This window comes from Pleurodeles waltl, chromosome 4_2, assembly GCF_031143425.1.
Source record: "Pleurodeles waltl isolate 20211129_DDA chromosome 4_2, aPleWal1.hap1.20221129, whole genome shotgun sequence".
NCBI lineage: Eukaryota > Metazoa > Chordata > Amphibia > Caudata > Salamandridae > Pleurodeles > Pleurodeles waltl.
The window spans coordinates 386,907,313-386,925,619 of record NC_090443.1 but is presented as its reverse complement, the minus strand read 5'-3'; the positions used below and the strand labels follow the sequence as shown (position 1 = coordinate 386,925,619).

The window sequence follows — 18,307 nt, the reverse complement described above, 5'->3', positions numbered from 1 at the left end:
ATAAAATTATACATACAGAATGCGTCAACAGACGACTCCTACACCCCGGCCTGTCATCTCCGCTCCGCCGATCTCGTCCTCGCAACCGTCCCACGCGTCTGCAGAACTACAACCAGCAGTAGATCATTCTCGCACCTCGCCGCCAAAACGTGGAACACTCTTTCCACCCACCTGCGCCAGACCAAAGACCTCTTTACCTTCAGGAAACTTCTCAAGACCTCACTCTTAAAGCAGGAACAGCACCCCCCCCCCCACACCCCTACCCTTCTTCCTTCTCCCCTCCCTCTCAGCGCCTTGAGACCCTCACGGGTGAGTAGTGCGCTTTACAAATTCCTGTTTGATTGATATATTGATCACTGTAAATACTGGGGATGTTTTTCATCTTGATACTTTAGTGACATCATAGGCAACTCCTGCTTTGCTCTCGTTCTCTATTTCATATCACTCAGATCCCCTTGGTGAAAAATGTTATTTTCTGTTAACCATCTAGAATTCTATTGTGTGGCTCTCACTGCTACCACTAGCCAGAATACTAGATTCTAAGCCTGGCTATTTGCAACCGTCAAGGAGTAGCAGTAGTAGACAAAATGTTGTTTCCCACTGTTACAACGTCGAGAAGCAGTGGCTCCTAATATGTGGCCCGGGGACCCTTGGGGTCCACAAAGCTTAATCAGTGCATGCTTAGAATAGTAAATAATAACAGATTACTAAAGTGTATATAAATAAAGAAGAAACATTTAATATATAAAGGTGAAGGAATTTGAAATTGGAGGGTATAAATTTAGTATTCTTAGATTGATTCGTAGGAGCACTGCAAGTGCCTAAGACTATAGAGTAGATGATGAGTGGCCTCATTTTTTTTTCATTGTTCAAGATGTGTTTAAAAATTATTATTTTAAAAAATCTAGTCACATAGCCACAATTCAAAACAAATGCCTTTCGTTGTGGCAATCACGTTTGGAACATTTAGCAACTTAAATTAAAAAAAATAAAATAAAAAAATCGGGCAATGCAAAATCAAAACATGTTAAAAACAAACTGCTGGGTGTAGATGTAGGTAGTTTCCACCAACTCCACTCTGTGGCAATTCACTTCAAAGACACGAGTGTTTGTCCAGATGAAGGGCAAGTGTTGCCATCATACGTCAGTTCCACAGCTCTCTGAGAAGTCCTACACTGTGAAGAAGTTATTTTGTGCGCAATGATAGCAAATGAAAATAGAAATGGGATGAAAGTTTGGCAGTGACTTTATCTGTTTGGTCTGGCCATTCCCGGTCTGGCTTGCAGCATCATGGGCCGTGAACGGGATGCCGCATCATGTGAGGGCCTGGTACCATCTGCATCTGCACTCCCATTGGTGGCTGCATTCCTTGTCCAGGTCCGACTTGCATCATCCCATGTGGAAGCATCCACATCATTGACATAATTGGAGGACCTGCCATAGGGTTTGCTCGTATCATCCCAAGCCAAGGAGGTCCAGCTGGAAAGTCTTGAAGATTTGGTGGTGGTGGTATAATACTCCCTGCTGATGGAGGGGCGGTGAAGGAAGAAGGCAGGATCTTTCCTTGTTGGAAGGCAGCCGTTGTTTTCTCTATAAGGCTCTGTGCTTGCTCCTCCATCCATTTCTGGTAGTAATCCTTCACATTTACCTTATATTTTCTGCCACTGCAGTGGGTTTTCCTCACCGACGGCGAGTTATGGGTGAGGTAGGTGTCACAGTAATCACCGTAAAATTTGGGCAGAGCTCCGTTTCACCCTGAACCCCTTACTTTGCTCCTTGGATCACCACTCTCTCTCCACCACCTAAGAGTTACCGTCAAAATTAACGTCACTGTCATGAGACGTCAGTTGAATTTAGAAAAGCTCCATCTTTCTCATTATAGTTGCCTTTTTTGTACATGTTTGTGATTTAGATAAAATATTTAATAATTTGTGTTTCTATTTGCTGAACACTTGTTTCTGTATTTTTGTGTATTATTTTGTGTTACAAATTCTCGCAAATGCGAAGGCCTGAATCCCTGGCTTCTAGTAATGACTCGGTCGCTAATGCCAATAATGATTCGTGGGGGTCCCTAGTTTGTTCCTGTAATGATTGAGAGGGGGTCCACAGAAGTCAAAATGACATTGCGGTGCCAGCTTGGTGAGTTCTTGCAAGGCAAGAAGAGCTCTGTGCTTGGGTTTATGCAAGTCTCAAGGGAGAAAGTAAGGCTGCACCCATGATTTCTCTAGCAGGGAACAAAGCTTTCCAGGAGACTGACAGTTGGTGTCCTAACTTGCTAAACCGGCTGGTAAAACCAAACAGTTGATTTTCAGGCCTGTTTACATTTTTTTTGTTAACCATGCCCTGTAGAGACAACACGTTTTGGTCCTAGGTCATGGAAAACAATCTAGATAGCCTTGTGAGCGGGAGCTTATGTAACTGTGAAATACACCGGGCATTGTATACATTTAGAGTGGGTTACTGTCAGTCTCCAGTGACTTTTTTTTTTTTATATTGAAGTGACATTTCTAACATGCACTGGTCTTCTTAACTTCCAGGCACTGTTTGTCTCTGAGATGCACACGATCCTTCTTGACTGGAACATAGTTTTTTCAGTCTTATCTTAGCCTCCTTTGGGAATCACTGGAGAGAATGTGAGGTTCTAGATTGAAAATAAAATAAAGGGGTATCAAAATATCTGAACCAGAAAAAGGATAACCTCCTTGAAAGTGATGCTTAAGTAAGATTTATTTTCTGTCCATCTAACATCTCTGGCGGACAATGCCAGGGGACCATACTCTTTAGAGTCTCTCTGTTCATGCTCCAAGTTTCTCTCTTCCCTGAACCGTCCCCTGTTTATTCATGCCTTTGAAGCCCTCTTTCTATCCAAATTGTTCATATTAAGTATGAAACATGTTTGCTGATCCTGTGAGTTTTTTATGGGTGCCTTTGGTACTTTGTAATATTGTGTATAATGTGAAAAAAAGTGAATGAAATCTCCATAAGAAAACCATTAATAAAGCTAGACATGTCCTTAGGACATTACCTTTTGTGGCTGAAAAACCTTGTTCTAGTGCCTACGTTTTGATTTTTGATTCTATTATACCATCCCTCCCCAAAAATCAAGGTTCGGTGGCATGTGTAGCTGCAGATACACATGCTGTGCATAGTCCGCCGTCTGGTGTTGGGTCGGACTGTTACAAGTTGTTTTTCTTCGAAGAAGTCTTTTCGAGTCACGAGACCGAGGGACTCCTCCCACTTCGGTTCCATTGCGCATGGGCGTCGACTCCATCTTAGATTGTTTTTTTTCCGCCATCGAGTTCGGACGTGTTCCTTTTCGCTCCGTGTTTCGGGTCGGAAAGTTAGTCAGAATCAACGGAAAATTAGTCGGTATTGTTTCGTTCGGTATCGGGATAGTTAGGGCAAATCGACACCGAGCCTTAAAGAGCTCCGGTAACCCTTAGGGGTATTTTCGATCCCCCGTCGGGGCCTGGTCGGCCCGACCGCGTGCAACATCGAGACTGATGGAACGGACCCCGTTCCGATTCTGTCCTAAATGCCACAGTAAATATCCTTATACAGACCAACATTTGGTCTGTAACTTGTGCCTGTCCCCCGAACACAAGGAAGAGTCGTGTGAGGCGTTTCGGTCGAGAAAAACGCTCAGGGACCGAAGAGCCAGGAGGTTGCAGATGGCTTCCACGCCGACAGGACAACAAGGGTTCGAGGAGGAGGAAGAAGAAGAAACTTTCTCCATCCGCGATTCGGATGCTGAAGAATTCGACGTCGACGTCGACGAGCAACCAACCGTGAGTAAGACGTCGAAAGAAAGATCACACGAGAAAACAGACAAAGCCCAGGGGACGCCACTGCCAACAGGCCATGGCATAACCCATAAAGTAGGTGACCGTCCATCGGCACCGAAAAAGGGCGAGCTGGTGCCGAAGTCGTCCGACTCAGGTCGAGACACAGGCACGCAACACTCTCGGGACCGAGAGAGTGGTGCAGAAAAGGCTCGACACAGAGACAGCGGCACCGAAGCTACTCGACACAGAGACAGCGGCACCGAAGCTACTCGACACAGAGACAGCGGCACCGAAGCTGCTCGGCACAGAGATAGCGGCACCGAAGATGGTCGGCACCGAGAGGCCAAGACACCGAAAAAGAGAAAGATCTCGCCGGAGCCGAAAACAACTAAAGACACGGTTTTGGTGCCAAAACACCCGGCAACCAAACCAAAAACCAGTTCCTACTCAGAGGAACAATCACTGTCCTCCCAACTAAAAAGACACAGATTTGAGGAGGAATTATAAACTACAGAGGTAGATCACACGCAAAAGCGGATCTTTATCCAAAGGGGTACAGGGAAAATCAGCACTCTTCCCCCAATAAGAAGGAAAAGGAAGCTTGACTTCCAGCAACAAGACAAGCCACCACAAGCAAAGGTGGTAAAGAGGGTAACTCCACCACCCTCTCCACCACAGTCAACTCATGTATCACCGGCACAGACTCCACCACAATCACCAGCTCATACCACCATGAGCCAGGATGATCAGGCAGCATGGGACCTCTATGATGCTCCAGTATCGGACAATAGTCCAGAGTCGTACCCAACTAAACCCTCACCACCTGAGGACAGTACAGCATATGCACAGGTGGTAGCTAGGGCAGCCGAATTTCATAATGGATCTCTACATTCGGAGCCATTGAGGATGACTTCCTCTTTAACACCCTGTCCTCCACCCACAGCCATTATCAAAGCCTTCCCATGCTCCCGGGAAGGCTAAGGCACGCTAAACAGATTTTTAAGGAGCCTGTTAAAAGCAGAGCAATATCTCCAAGGGTGGAGAAAAAATACAAGGCACCGCCCACAGACCCTGCTTTTATTACGTCACAACTGACACCTGATTCAGTAGTCGTAGGAGCAGCTCGTAAAAGAGCCAACTCGCAGACATCAGGCGACGCACCACCTCCGGACAAGGAGAGCCGCAAGTTTGATGCAGCTGGGAAAAGGGTTGCAGCACAAGCTGCAAATCAGTGGCGCATCGCCAACTCGCAAGCACTCCTAGCGCGATACGACAGGGCCCATTGGGACGAGATGCAGCATCTCATCGAGCACCTCCCCAAAGAATTCCACAAACGAGCGAAACAAGTGGTTGAAGAGGGGCAAAATATCTCCAACAACCAAATACGTTCTTCTATGGATGCAGCAGATACAGCTGCAAGAACAATAAATACTGCTGTGACAATAAGGAGGCACGCATGGCTGCGCACATCTGGCTTCAAACCTGAGATACAACAGGCAGTGCTCAATATGCTGTTCAATGAACAGTAATTGTTTGGCCCAGAAGTGGACACGGCAATTGAAAAATTAAAAAAGGACACTGACGCAGCCAAAGCCATGGGCGCACTCTATTCCCCGCAGGGCAGAGGCACATTTGGCACATTTCGCAAAACAACTTTCAGAGGAGGGTTTCGAGGTCAAGCCACAGAAGCCAGCACCTCACAAACAAGACCACCTACCTACCAGGGACAATATCAAAGGGGTGGCTTTCGAGGCCAATACAGAGGGGGCCAATTCCCAAGAAACCGGGGAAAGTTTCAAGGTCCCAAAACCCTTCAAAATAAACAGTGACTCACAGGTCACACAACCCCTTCACACAACACCAGTGGGGGGAAGACTAAGCCAGTTCCACAAATCATGGGAGGAAATAACAACAGACACTTGGGTCTTAGCAATTATCCAACATGGTTATTGCATAGAATTTCTCCAACTCCCTCCAAACGTCCCACCGAAAACACACAATATGTCAAAACAGCATATAGACCTTCTAGGACTAGAAGTTCAAGCATTACTGCAAAAAGACGCAATAGAATTAGTTCCAAAAACACAAAAGAACACAGGAGTTTACTCACTGTACTTTCTAATACCGAAAAAGGACAAAACTCTGAGACCAATATTAGATCTCAGAACACTAAACACCTACATCAAATCACACCACTTTCACATGGTCACGTTACAAGACGTAATACCACTACTGAAACAGCAAGACTACATGACAACGTTAGATCTAAAAGACGCGTATTTCCATATACCGATACATCCCTCGCACAGGAAATACCTAAGGTTCGTATTCAAAGGAATACATTACCAATTCAAAGTGTTGCCATTCGGAATAACAACAGCACCAAGAGTCTTTACAAAATGTCTAGCAGTAGTAGCTGCACATATCAGGAGGCAGCAAATACACGTGTTCCCGTACCTAGACGATTGGTTAATCAAAACCAACTCGCTAACAAAGTGTTCACAGCACACAGATTATGTTATACGAACCCTTTACAAACTGGGTTTCTCCATCAACTATGCAAAGTCACACCTTTTGCCGTGTCAAACACAGCAATACTTAGGAGCGACAATCAACACAACAAAAGGGATAGCCACTCCAAGTCCACAAAGGGTTCAAAATTTTCACAAGGTGATACAAGCTATGTATCCAACACAAAAGATACACGCAAAGATGGTATTAAAACTCCTAGGCATGATGTCCTCATGCATAGCCATTGTCCCAAACGCAAGATTGCACATGCGGCCCTTACAACAGTGCCTAGCATCACAATGGTCACATGCACAGGGTCAACTTCTAGATCTGGTGTTGATAGACCGCTAAACATACCTCTCGCTTCTATGGTGGAACAGTACAAATTTAAACAAGGGGCGGCCTTTCCAAGACCCAGTGCCACAATACGTGATAACAACAGATGCTTCCATGACAGGGTGGGGAGCACACCTCAATCAACACAGCATCCAAGGACAATGGGACGCACATCAAAGAAAGTTTCATATAAATCACCTAGAATTGTTAGCAGTATTTCTAGCGTTGAAAAGCATTCCAACCAATGATAACCCACAAATACATTCTTGTCAAAACAGACAACATGGCAACAATGTATTATTTAAACAAACGGGGGAACACACTCGACACAGTTGTGTCTCCTAACACAAAAAATATGGCATTGGGCAATTCACAACCACATTCGCCTAATAGCACAGTTTATTCCAGGGATCTAGAACCAGCTAGCAGACAGTCTCTCTCGGGAGCACCAACAAGTCCACGAATGGGAAATTCACCCCCAAATCCTGAACACTTACTTCCAAGTTTGGGGAACACCTCAAATAGATCTGTTCGCAACAAAAGAAAACGCAAAATGCCAAAACTTCGCATCCAGGTACCCACACCGGCAATCTCAAGGCAATGCTCTATGGATGAATTGGTCAGGGATATTTGCGTACGCTTTTCCCCCCTCTCCCTCTCCTTCCATATCTAGTAAACAGATTGAGTCAAAACAAACTCAAACTCATACTAATAGCACCAACATGGGCAAGACAATCTTGGTATACCACACTACTAGACCTGTCAGTAGTACCTCATGTCAAACTACCCAACAGGCCAGATCTGTTAGCACAACACAAACAACAGATCAGGCATCCAAACCCAGCATCGCTGAATCTAGCAATTTGGCTCCTGAAATCCTAGAATTTGGACACTTAAACCTCACACAAGAGTGTATGGAGGTCATCAAACAAGCTAGAAGACCATCCACTAGACACTGCTATGCAAGTAAATGGAAAAGATTTGTTTGTTACTGCCATAATAATCAAGTCCAACCATTGCATGCATCTCCAAAAGATGTAGTAGGATATTTACTACATTTACAAAAATCAAATCTAGCTTTCTCTTCCCTAAAAATACATCTCGCAGCAATATCTGCTTACCTGCAGATTACTCATTCAACTTCCCTATTTAGAATACCTGTCATTAAAGCGTTTATGGAGGGCCTAAAGAGAATTATACCACCAAGGACACCACCTGTTCCTTCATGGAACCTCAACATTGTCTTGACAAGACTCATGGGTCCAGCTTTCGAACCCATGCATTCTTGTGAAATGTAATACTTAACGTGGAAAGTTGCATTTCTCATTGCCATCACATCTCTAAGAAGAGTAAGTGAAATACAGGCGTTTACCGTACAAGAACCATTTATTCAAATACACAAAAATAAGGTCGTTCTAAGAACAAATCCAAAATTCTTACCAAAAGTTATCTCACCGTTCCACTTAAACCAAACCGTGGAATTACCAGTGTTCTTCCCACAGCCAGATTCAATAGCTGAAAGAGCACTACATACATTAGACATCAAGAGAGCACTAATGTACTACATTGACAGGACAAAAGAAATTAGGAAGACAAAACAACTATTTATTGCCTTCCAAAAACCTCATACAGGAAATCCAATTTCAAAACAAGGTATCGCCAGATGGATAGTAAAGTGCATCCAAACCTGCTATCTTAAAGCAAAGAGGGAACTGCCTATTACACCAAAGGCACACTCAACCAGAAAGAAAGGTGCTACTATGGCCTTTCTAGGAAATATTCCAATGACCGAAATATGAAAGGCAGCAACATGGTCTACGCCTCATACATTTACTAAACACTACTGTGTAGATGTGTTATCTGCACAACAAGCCACAGTAGGTCAAGCCGTACTAAGAACTTTATTTCAAACTACTTCCACTCCTACAGGCTGAACCACCGCTTTTGGGGAGATAACTGCTTACTAGTCTATGCACAGCATGTGTATCTGCAGCTACACATGCCACCGAACGGAAAATGTCACTTACCCAGTGTACATCTGTTCGTGGCATTAGTCGCTGCAGATTCACATGCGCCCACCCTCCTCCCCAGGAGCCTGTAGCCGTTTAGAAGTAGATCTTGAACATTTGTAGATTTGTAAATATATTACATTAAACCTTCATTTTGTACATACGTATTTATTCCATTGCATGGGCACTATTATTAGCATACACAACTCCTACCTCACCCTCTGCGGGGAAAACAATCTAAGATGGAGTCGACGCCCATGCGCAATGGAACCAAAGTGGGAGGAGTCCCTCGGTCTCGTGACTCGAAAAGACTTCTTCGAAGAAAAACAACTTGTAACACTCCGACCCAACACCAGACGGCGGACTATGCACAGCATGTGAATCTGCAGCGACTAATGCCACGAACAGATGTACACTGGGTAAGTGACATTTTCCTTATGCCACACTTTGGCTAATCTGCGATTAATGCAGACCACTGGAACAATGTGCAGTAAGTTTCCGGTCTCCTTATCAAATCTGTTCTTTTTCTACCTCTCCAGGGCAACAGTATGCCTTCATGTGGAGGTAGTGGCTATTTGTGATGTTTACCCTAGTGCGCACCACCCTTTGAATTGTCTCTTGGAGTTTAAACAAAAGTTGTAATTGCTCAAACTAAATGACACTCATTTTATCAACAAGATCGAATGGATCAGTTGATTTTTTTTTTTTTTTTTTTCGGGTTTGAGCCTATGCCCTCCAGGTTATACCCAGGTCTTCCCACTATATTATTTTAAAAGTTTGACCACTCTGGTTAGTATTCCATGCTCCAGATACACTGTGCCTGTGAAGGTGTACTGACTGCATTTGGTGAACTGTGCCATAGAAATGAGCTGCTGTCAGCAGTGTCTTCTTACTCGGTTAACTATGCATGATGTGCAGCCGCGGCATTGCTGACATTATTCACCACCCTTCTTGCCTCATTATTTACAGATGAGATTGTAGAGCAGGTTTGGTGCCTGCCGCATGGATCTTTGAACCCTGCAGGCCACAGGTTCGCCTGGCCAACACACCCGTTTGCCCTTCTGAAGTTAATGCATTGTAATTATGTTGTGGCAGCACGACATCTCCTAGAGCATGAAGACAATTCAATTTGCAGTACTTTATAAATTGATCTATTAACACTTCTTCGCAAAGGAGTGTCAGTTGGTGGCATTATGGTATGTTCTCTATTTAACCATGTCTAGGCAGAGTCATTTTTTGCAAGTGTATTTGCTTTCTCATAAAACCGTGGGGCCTGAGTGTCAGATCAGTATGTATTCCAAAGACCATAGCTGACAGTGTGCAAGAGCAGTTTTAAGTCTCCCTACTTGTGGCGTTTACTCCCTCCCCAGCATGCATCTTTCTTCCACTGCGCCCTTCCCCAACATTCCTCTTATTTTTTTTTTTAATTCCTTATTTATTTTCGTAAGAGTGAAACTCTGTAACAACTCCAGGTTTGCAATACTTATACTTATACATATTTGCAGTAGTACAGTGCTTAGTAACAATCCCAAAACCCTCATACGTAGAAGAAATTTGTTTAGAAACCCGTGCATTCCCTTCGTCCATACTAGCCCTCTAAACCTGCCTATTGTATGATCTGAGCCTGTGCCTCTTATGTCTCTCCCTTCCTTGTCTCTGGTATGTTTGGGGGATTAACTGGGATCCAGAATAATCACTCCACCTCTTCATTCTCCCCTTAATCTTCCACCACCCTACTGAGAGTTCCCTGCTCCCCTGATTCCCACACTTGTATCTGTCGGTTCACACAACTCGGACAGCATCCGCGCCCATGCAGCCAAATTGTCCTCTAATTTCTCATCCCTCCTCACATGTTTCTTCCTGACTTCTTTCGCCCCTGCCCATTCTGACGTATCCCAGAGCCATTCTGAAGAGCTAGGGGGCACCACATCCATCCACTTTATAGCAGTGCTCTACTCTGCAAGCATTATGCCCAATAAAATTAATTTCAACTAAGATTTTTCATTGCTGGTGCCGGAAACCGCTCCCACAATACCGCTTGTAGGGTGAGTTGCCGATATCTTCGCATATTGTAAATACTTTCCTGTACCTAGCACAAAGGATTCTATTGCATCCTCCTGCATAATGAGTTGGCCTATGAGATATAAATCTCCCAAGACTTCACTGCATCAGTCCTTCCATTTCTGTACTGACGTCACCTCCACTATTCTTGCAAACAGCTTCAGTGCCCATATTGGCATAGCCTGCTCATACGGTGCCTGACGTAGCACCCTCATGACCTCTCAATCCCACACCCGGCACCCTTGACACACAGGGAATGGTTTATCTGTCCGCACACATGCACCGCACATAAGCAATGCAAGAAGTGTTAGGCCTCTGTGAGACCCCTCCAAGAGGCTCTTTTCCCAATTGTCAGCGGTGTCTAGCCAGTGGTCTGCATTTTGTAAGTGTGCCTCCGTGTTGCAGAGTTCTGTGTTGGACATCTCAATCCCCCTGCACTCACAGGTCTGCTTAAGCATTTGGTAGCCCTATTCGTTTCCTCTTATTGACCCATAGCAAATCTATTATCAAACTATCTAGTTCTGTAAAGTATCACTAGGTGATCTCGTAGAGCACGCCCTGCAACACATACAGACACCTGGGGAGCACCACCATCTTTACAACTGCAGCCCTGCCCATCAGAGACAGAGGAAGATCCCTCCAAAATCAAATCTATGCTCACAGACCCTCCAGTATCCTGCCTAAATTAAGGTCTAGGATTTTGTTTTGTGTGGGCATTCTGGACTCTCACATATCGTATCCTTTCAGCTCCCCACAGGAGCCCCACCAATGGGAGTGCCCCTGTCCGTACCCTGGCCAGGGCACCCATCGGAAACATCTGGGATTTATGTTAACAGAGAGTCCTGGCACCTCCCCAAAGGCCTGTAAGACGTTCGGGAGTATGGGAGCCAGGTCCTCCAGGCTCTGCAAGTATACCAGTGCGTCGTCTGCATGCAAGGATACCACATGTGTGGTCTCTCCCATCGGGATCCCCCAGGGCCCTAGTGTTCGATGCAGCAGCTCAGCCATGGGCTCTATGGCCAATGCAAACGAGGGGTGATGAAGGGCACCCCTGCCTGGTGCCGTTATGTAGTTGGAACCTGTCCGACACCTTACTGAACATCCGTGTCCTGGCTCCTGGGTCCGTGTATAATATTTTAACCCATGCTATGTAGCGGGGACCAAGTCCTTCTTCCTCCAGCACTCGCCAGAGATATTTCCAGTGTACGGAATCGAACGCCTGTTCGTTATCGAAGAAAGCCAGGGCGCATAGGGCTCCTTACTCAAATGTGGCACATGGAAAACATGTAACAGTCATTTAAGATTATACATGGTGCTTCTCTGAGGAGAAAATGTACACTGATAAATGTGTATCAGTGTCGACAGATGTGGGAGCAACAGTTCCGGGAGCATACCACTAAGTATTTTTACATCTACATATAAAAGTGAGAGCGGTCTATAGGACGATGCATCTATCGGGTTCTTAATGGGTTTCGGCACCAAAACTTTGGCCTCACGCATGGTGGTCCTGCAAGAGCACCCTCTGAAAGGCCTCATGATAGACCTCCAGCAATTTGTCAACAACCAAATCAGCATGCTTTTGGTGGAATTCAGCTGGGAGACCACCGTCTCCCAGCCTTTTCACGGTTTTTAGTTATTGCAGTGCTGCCAGGAGTTCCTTGCGCATAATAAATAAGTTTAATCTATGGAAGCTTGGTTTTTCCTCCCCCAGCCTTGGAAGTTAGATCTCTGCTAGGAAGGAAGCTACCTGATCACCTGGGCCCTCCCTGTGCTCCGCATATGTCTTGCATAGATGGGCTCAGAATGACTCATTGAGCGCACACGTGTTGTTAACTAGGGTCCTATTCACTTCCTGCAGCACCATCACAGGATCTAGGTTTCCTGTTGCCTAACCATGCGTGTTCATTCCTCTTAATTTATTTACTCTTTTTGTGGGCTTAGTGAAATTTAAATTACTTTGCCATAATTTTGAGAATATTGTATTGCATGATATTTCCCAAATTACACCATTAATGCCACATTGCAAAATAGCGACACGTTTGCGACAAACTTATAGCATGGTAATAACTTGAACAGACAGAACGTTGGTGGCTGTCGTGCGCGATAATTTTGATCTTGGTGCTATTTGTTTAGCAAAAGATGAGTCATAGTGTCCTAAACGGACCGTAAAATGCATTTTATGGCAAAATATAGCTGTAAGTACCATATCTATTTCATTTAAAAAAATTGCATAGTAAAGTGAAAACAAGTTACACACATTCCGCACACATTTACTTTTTTTGTACAGCCTGTATTCCAGCTTGAGAGAATATTAGTATTTTATGTTCGTGGCAATAATTTGCTGGTTTTCTTAATGACATTGTATAGGTTTCACAGAATTGTACAATTCAAGTTACAGGGAAAGATGTAGGAGGGAGAATTACTAGTAATATGTATGGAGGCTATACCAAAAATGGAGGTTTATAACAGAGCTTTGGGAGATTCAGACACGTGACAGGAGAGTAGATCATGAATACAGAAGGTTGGATATGTTAAGTCCCTATGTAGGGTTGTGATTATCTACTGTATAGATATTGTGGAAAAAATACAGTGAGGATGGGAGACCGCAATCAAGAAGTTATAAGGAGATGTTTTAGGACTAGATTGGGGCTTTGGAACAGGTGGATATAATGTTTGCAGGTGAAGAGAAGAAAGAGCATGGTTTACTTTCTAGGTGTCTGTTAAGGTTCTGCTTTTTTCATTTTGTCTTTTGAAGATTGTTAAAAATTTTACTTAATTGAATTCAAATAATCTTTTGTGACACATCTTGGCTGCATTGATTGAGACTGAGCGAGAAAGAGTGGAACTTTTCCTGAAGCAGAGTTTCTAGACAAACAGCTGTCATTTAATTTAATTGCCAACTGATATAGCCAGTTTGGTAAGTATATATTTTGGAATGTTTATCATTAAGGTCTTGTTGGTGATGCCTATCATGTCGAATGAGCATCTGCCTACTAGTTGTAGTCATTGGACTGTGGTGAGGTGATCCTTCTTCTGGGTATCCGAAGTCTGGTAGTCTTGCACCCACGCTTGATATGCCTCTGGTAGAACCATCAGACTCCATGCCCTGCTGTGATGGCTTTGTCCATTTCTGCCACTTTCTGCTTTTATTTGGCTTGAGCTTAAAGTGTGATTTTTAGCAAAGAATAGTGGTTGCTGGAAGGAGATTTTTTTCAGCATAATATCTGCTTCAGGTGCATCTAACCCGATCTTTCCATTTCACATTGGACCTTCCTGAGATCAAGTTAATGATGGAGTTTTGCAACAGCTCTTATGGGTTGTAATGGAAACTGAGTTATTCACGCTGCAATATGAAGCCTTATCCTTCAGATGCGAGGACCCAGAAGATCTCCTAGATTTTCGATGGTTATTGGACTTTTATGGGATTCGACAGGAGTTTGTAAAGCTCATCTTTTGTACATTCGTTTTCTCAGTCTATCTGTAACCCTGTTGGGGTATGTCCTCAGAATGCATGTCCTGTTTTTCCACCGGCAGACTTAAGAAATACCATGCCAGGTCTTGGCACACAATACCTTCAAGGTAGCATTCAGAACCCCACCCTCAGGCCTGGAGCCAGGCAGAAGAACAAGCTAACAACTGTCTGTTCTGAATCATGCTTGTGGTCTGCAAGGGAAGCAATGTAGGTTCAGTGTGTAGGACGAGGGCTCATTTTTATTGTTTCCTTTGGGCTTCATGGTAACATTGAAATAATGCCCTGTTGTTAACCTTTAGTCTAATCCTAAGCCTGGCCTTGAGCTCAAGTCTAATGTTCTCGTTATGTTGAACCTTAATGCACAGTACCAATGTTAATGAACAGCATTTATTTTAGGGGCTTTATTAGAAATGGGAACTCTAATTGGCAGTGGTACTCACCCACTCCAATTAGGTACCACCATTCTAGTGAGAGTAAAACAGATACATGCTAAAAGATAACCTGTGCTCACCCTCTGGTAACTGTGCACAGAGCGGTCAGGCTTATCTAAAGAGACATGTGTAAGTGTATGTGCAACGCACGCACACACACACAGAAAACACCACAAAAAAGACTCCACACCAGGTTTGGAAAATAGGTTATTATTTTATAAATCATTCAAGACCAGAACCACAAAAAGTCCAATGAGTAGAAGCCAAAATATGAATTTTAGAAGAATAACTGTAAATATAGGGATTAGAAGCGAATATCGCTTTAGGTATTAATTGAGGTTGCGCTTGACTGGGGCAAAATCAGCAGTTCAAGCCAATCGCAGTGGAGCACAGACTGGGTGCAGTAGCCATGCAGGTTCAGAGGACAGAGTAGCTTGCTCCTGGTTGCAAACACGAGATGCGGAGTCGATGCATCACTGTCACTTCTGCAGTTGAGGGAGGCGTTGATTTTTCACACGTGTTGATGCCTATGCGTTGGTTTCCAAAGACGAGCGTCAGAGCCGCGATGCGTTGATTCCAAAGCCGATGCACCGGATTTCTCCACGTTGTCGAAGGGATGTGTTGATCATTCTTCAGCTATGGCGGTGATGCAGTGGTTTCAGTGCTGCACCAGTTCATCGGGTTCTTCTTTCAACTGGCAGGAGATATCAGTCGTTGCAGCAGTTTTGAAGATGCTGCTCCGGCACCAAGTGCAATGAACTGATTTTACACCTGCTACAGGGTCGATGTATGCTTTTAAGAGGCAGGAAATGCATCAATTTCACTTGTGTAGGTATCTGGGCACCCGTCCAATGAACCCCAGGAGCAGGGATAGAGGCATTTGGTATCCCCGAGTCCTGAGCAGCAGGAGGCAAGCCAGCAATCCCGTAGAGATCACTACAGGGTCAAGAGAGAGTCCAGTCTCCCCCAGCAGGGTCAGAGAGTAGTAGGCAGCAGAGCAGAGCAGTGCAGCAGAAAAGCAGGCCTTCCAGGTCAGCAGTTTAGCAGTGTGAAGTTTGGAGGAAGACCATTCTAAGGCTTACAGGTCTAACAGATACCTTACTTGTAGATTCCTCACCTTTCGAATGTTCCCTAGGTGTCGGACTGGGTCCAGAAACTTCGCAGCAGTACCTCTGTTTGCCGGTAAGTGACACGTTCTGCTCCAGAAATGACATGCGGACATTCCTTTCTGTCTGCTGCGCCACCATGTGTGGATCTGGGGCACTCTCATCTCTTTAAGATTCCTATTATTCCTCTTAAAAGTTTAAAGCCATGTGCAAGGGAAATACTCTCCCCCCTCCCCCCCCCCCAAAAAAAATGTTTTAAACCTTGTAGGGACTGTTGCAAAAAAATGTCTGACCCTCATCAGGTTTGCATATGGTGCTTGGAGTAGAGTCATGACTCTAAGGCCTGCCGTGATTGCACATTGATTAATCCAAAGGCCATTGAGACTGTGAGGTAAAACTACATCGCCACACACTAGAAAACTCTGTGACAGGTCCACTCAATTCGAAAGCTCAGTCCCATACCTCCTCTGGCAGTAGCACAAATCTTTCCAGAGGTTGGTCTTCCTCTTTATCAAAGTTGTTTAGTCAGTTGAAAAAAAACCTCAAAGAATCTAAGTGGGCTCTGCCCCTTCTCGCCACTCTCTCCCTCCTGCCACTGGGAGGGGATGGTGCCATACTTCTCAATCCCTCTCCGTAAGTCGGTTGATGTCTGAGCCTATCCCCCAGCTTGTTCTGGCATAGCCAGAGTTTCTGGGGCAGTCTGCCAGGCCAAAACAGATTGAAGAGTTCAGACTCTCTGGATCCTTGCTGAATTCTTCTGGTGCGCCTTCAGGCCCACGAAGCCAAGAAGCCCTCCATCTGGAATACTGCAGCCAGGTCCATGCTCAGCACTGGTTGGACCTTCCAAGGCCACCAGAAGGCCCCATCTGGCTCCAGTTCCGATTTCACATCCAGCACCGAGGCCCATGCCTGTTCCTGAACTTCAATGCCATGCCTAGTTCACTAATGCCAGAAAGAGGTACTCCTTGTATTCTCTGTTTCCGAGTCAGTGCCAGTGCGACCTCTACAGAGGCCACACCTGGCTACTGTTGAGATGCTGGTTCCTTCACCCAAGCCTTTACAGGGAACAAAACATTCTTCTTTGCATAATTGGCAAGGATTTGGACAACGATTACGACATGAGTGATAAGATTGGCCAGGCATTCAATAAAGAGACTTGGTACAGTAAGTTAAAGGAGGCTGATGGCCTTGATACCTCCACTGAGCTGGGGCTCCTCTCACTCCTTGGTCCTGCCATGGAGGAGAGTGCTTGTTACATTACAGTAATGACTTTGCCCAAAGTCCTTGACCTCCAGCTCGCTACCTTGGAGGTCAAGACCAATGTTCTTACAGAAGTCCTTCAGTCAGGGCAAACATGCACTGAGCTCCTCTTACCTTTTAACGAGGACCTTACAGACACTTTGGGGGCATGGGCCAAACCTTGCTCTGACTCTGACCAGCTACCAGATTTCACAATGCCACTGCTCTTCTCCGAGCATTGCAGTGTTTTTCTCAGCCTGCCTCCCCATCGCCCCCTCACCTCGCCTGGATGCTTGATGGTGCAGACATCTGCCAGGAAAACTAATCTCAACATGGTCCCAACTACTCCCTTGGATATGGAGCCAAAACACTTCGATCTGTAAATGCCAGCTTCCTGCTAAGGCTGCCAATCCAATGTCCTTTGGGATTTGAAGGCTCAAGTCTTCCCACATGTTCCTGAAGATCTATGACCTGGCCTCGCCCTGGCTATACAGGAAGGCTGTGACGGGCAAAGTTCTCAATTCATTGTGGCTTGGGCACCACCAGTTCCATCAGGTGTTCCATTGGCACCAGTGTCGCCATTTACCACCACTCTTGGCTGTGATCCACTGTTTTTTCAGGCAATGTCCAGTCATCCTGCATGGACATGCAATTAGATTTGGCTCACTGGTTTGAGGATAAGTACCACTCTGCTCTAATATGGTTCAAGGAGAGCAGAGACATGAAGTGCTCCCTAGACTTATCTGCTGCATCTTGCCAGCCACATCAGCCCTATCACTCCAATCGCTGCTTTGGCAGAGGTACCTCATGCTGCCAGTTGATCCAGCCTCCACAAGGTGCCCAGCAGTTTCGCAGTTGAAACAGTGGTGCCCCAGCACCCAAGATAATTGGTCAACCTAGACAATTATGCCCCCCGCAGCCCTACCTGCCAAAGCTCGTGAGCGGACTCTTGGTGGAGTACAGCCATCTGGTGGGAGGCAGGGCTCAGTGACCCACCAAAAGTCAGCCCCCGACCCCCCCCACCACCACCACCACCACATCCAGTGACTGACAGAGGCCAGTCTGTTTTCTGCAGCAGAAGTAGGACATGGTTATTTCCACTATTTTCTGGTGAGGGGTGCAGGCGCCATTGTCCATCCCATTTTAAACCTCCAGCCTTTCAACACCTTCCTTTAAAATGAAAAATCATAATTGTTTGCATACCTGCGTCTTCCCTCAAATCTGGAGACTGGATGGTGGTGTTGGACCTGCAGGATGCCTATTTCCATATCCCCGTCCTGTAGGCCCATTGGTGCTACTTGCGGTTCATGGTGGGTCAGTTTTCTGTACTCCCTTTTGGTCCCATCAGTGCCCCTTG

At 45.3% G+C, this 18,307-nt stretch overlaps 1 protein-coding gene and 1 pseudogene across 4 annotated transcripts in view; one reads left to right on the top strand and one right to left on the bottom strand.

Annotated features, from left to right (window-relative positions):
• DNM2 (dynamin 2) overlaps nt 1-18,307 on the top strand; it is a 658,491-nt gene that overhangs the window by 101,543 nt on the left and 538,641 nt on the right. The gene's annotated exons all lie outside the window — the stretch shown is intronic.
• Nucleotides 1,248-15,852, bottom strand: LOC138293795 (U1 small nuclear ribonucleoprotein C-like; annotated as a pseudogene).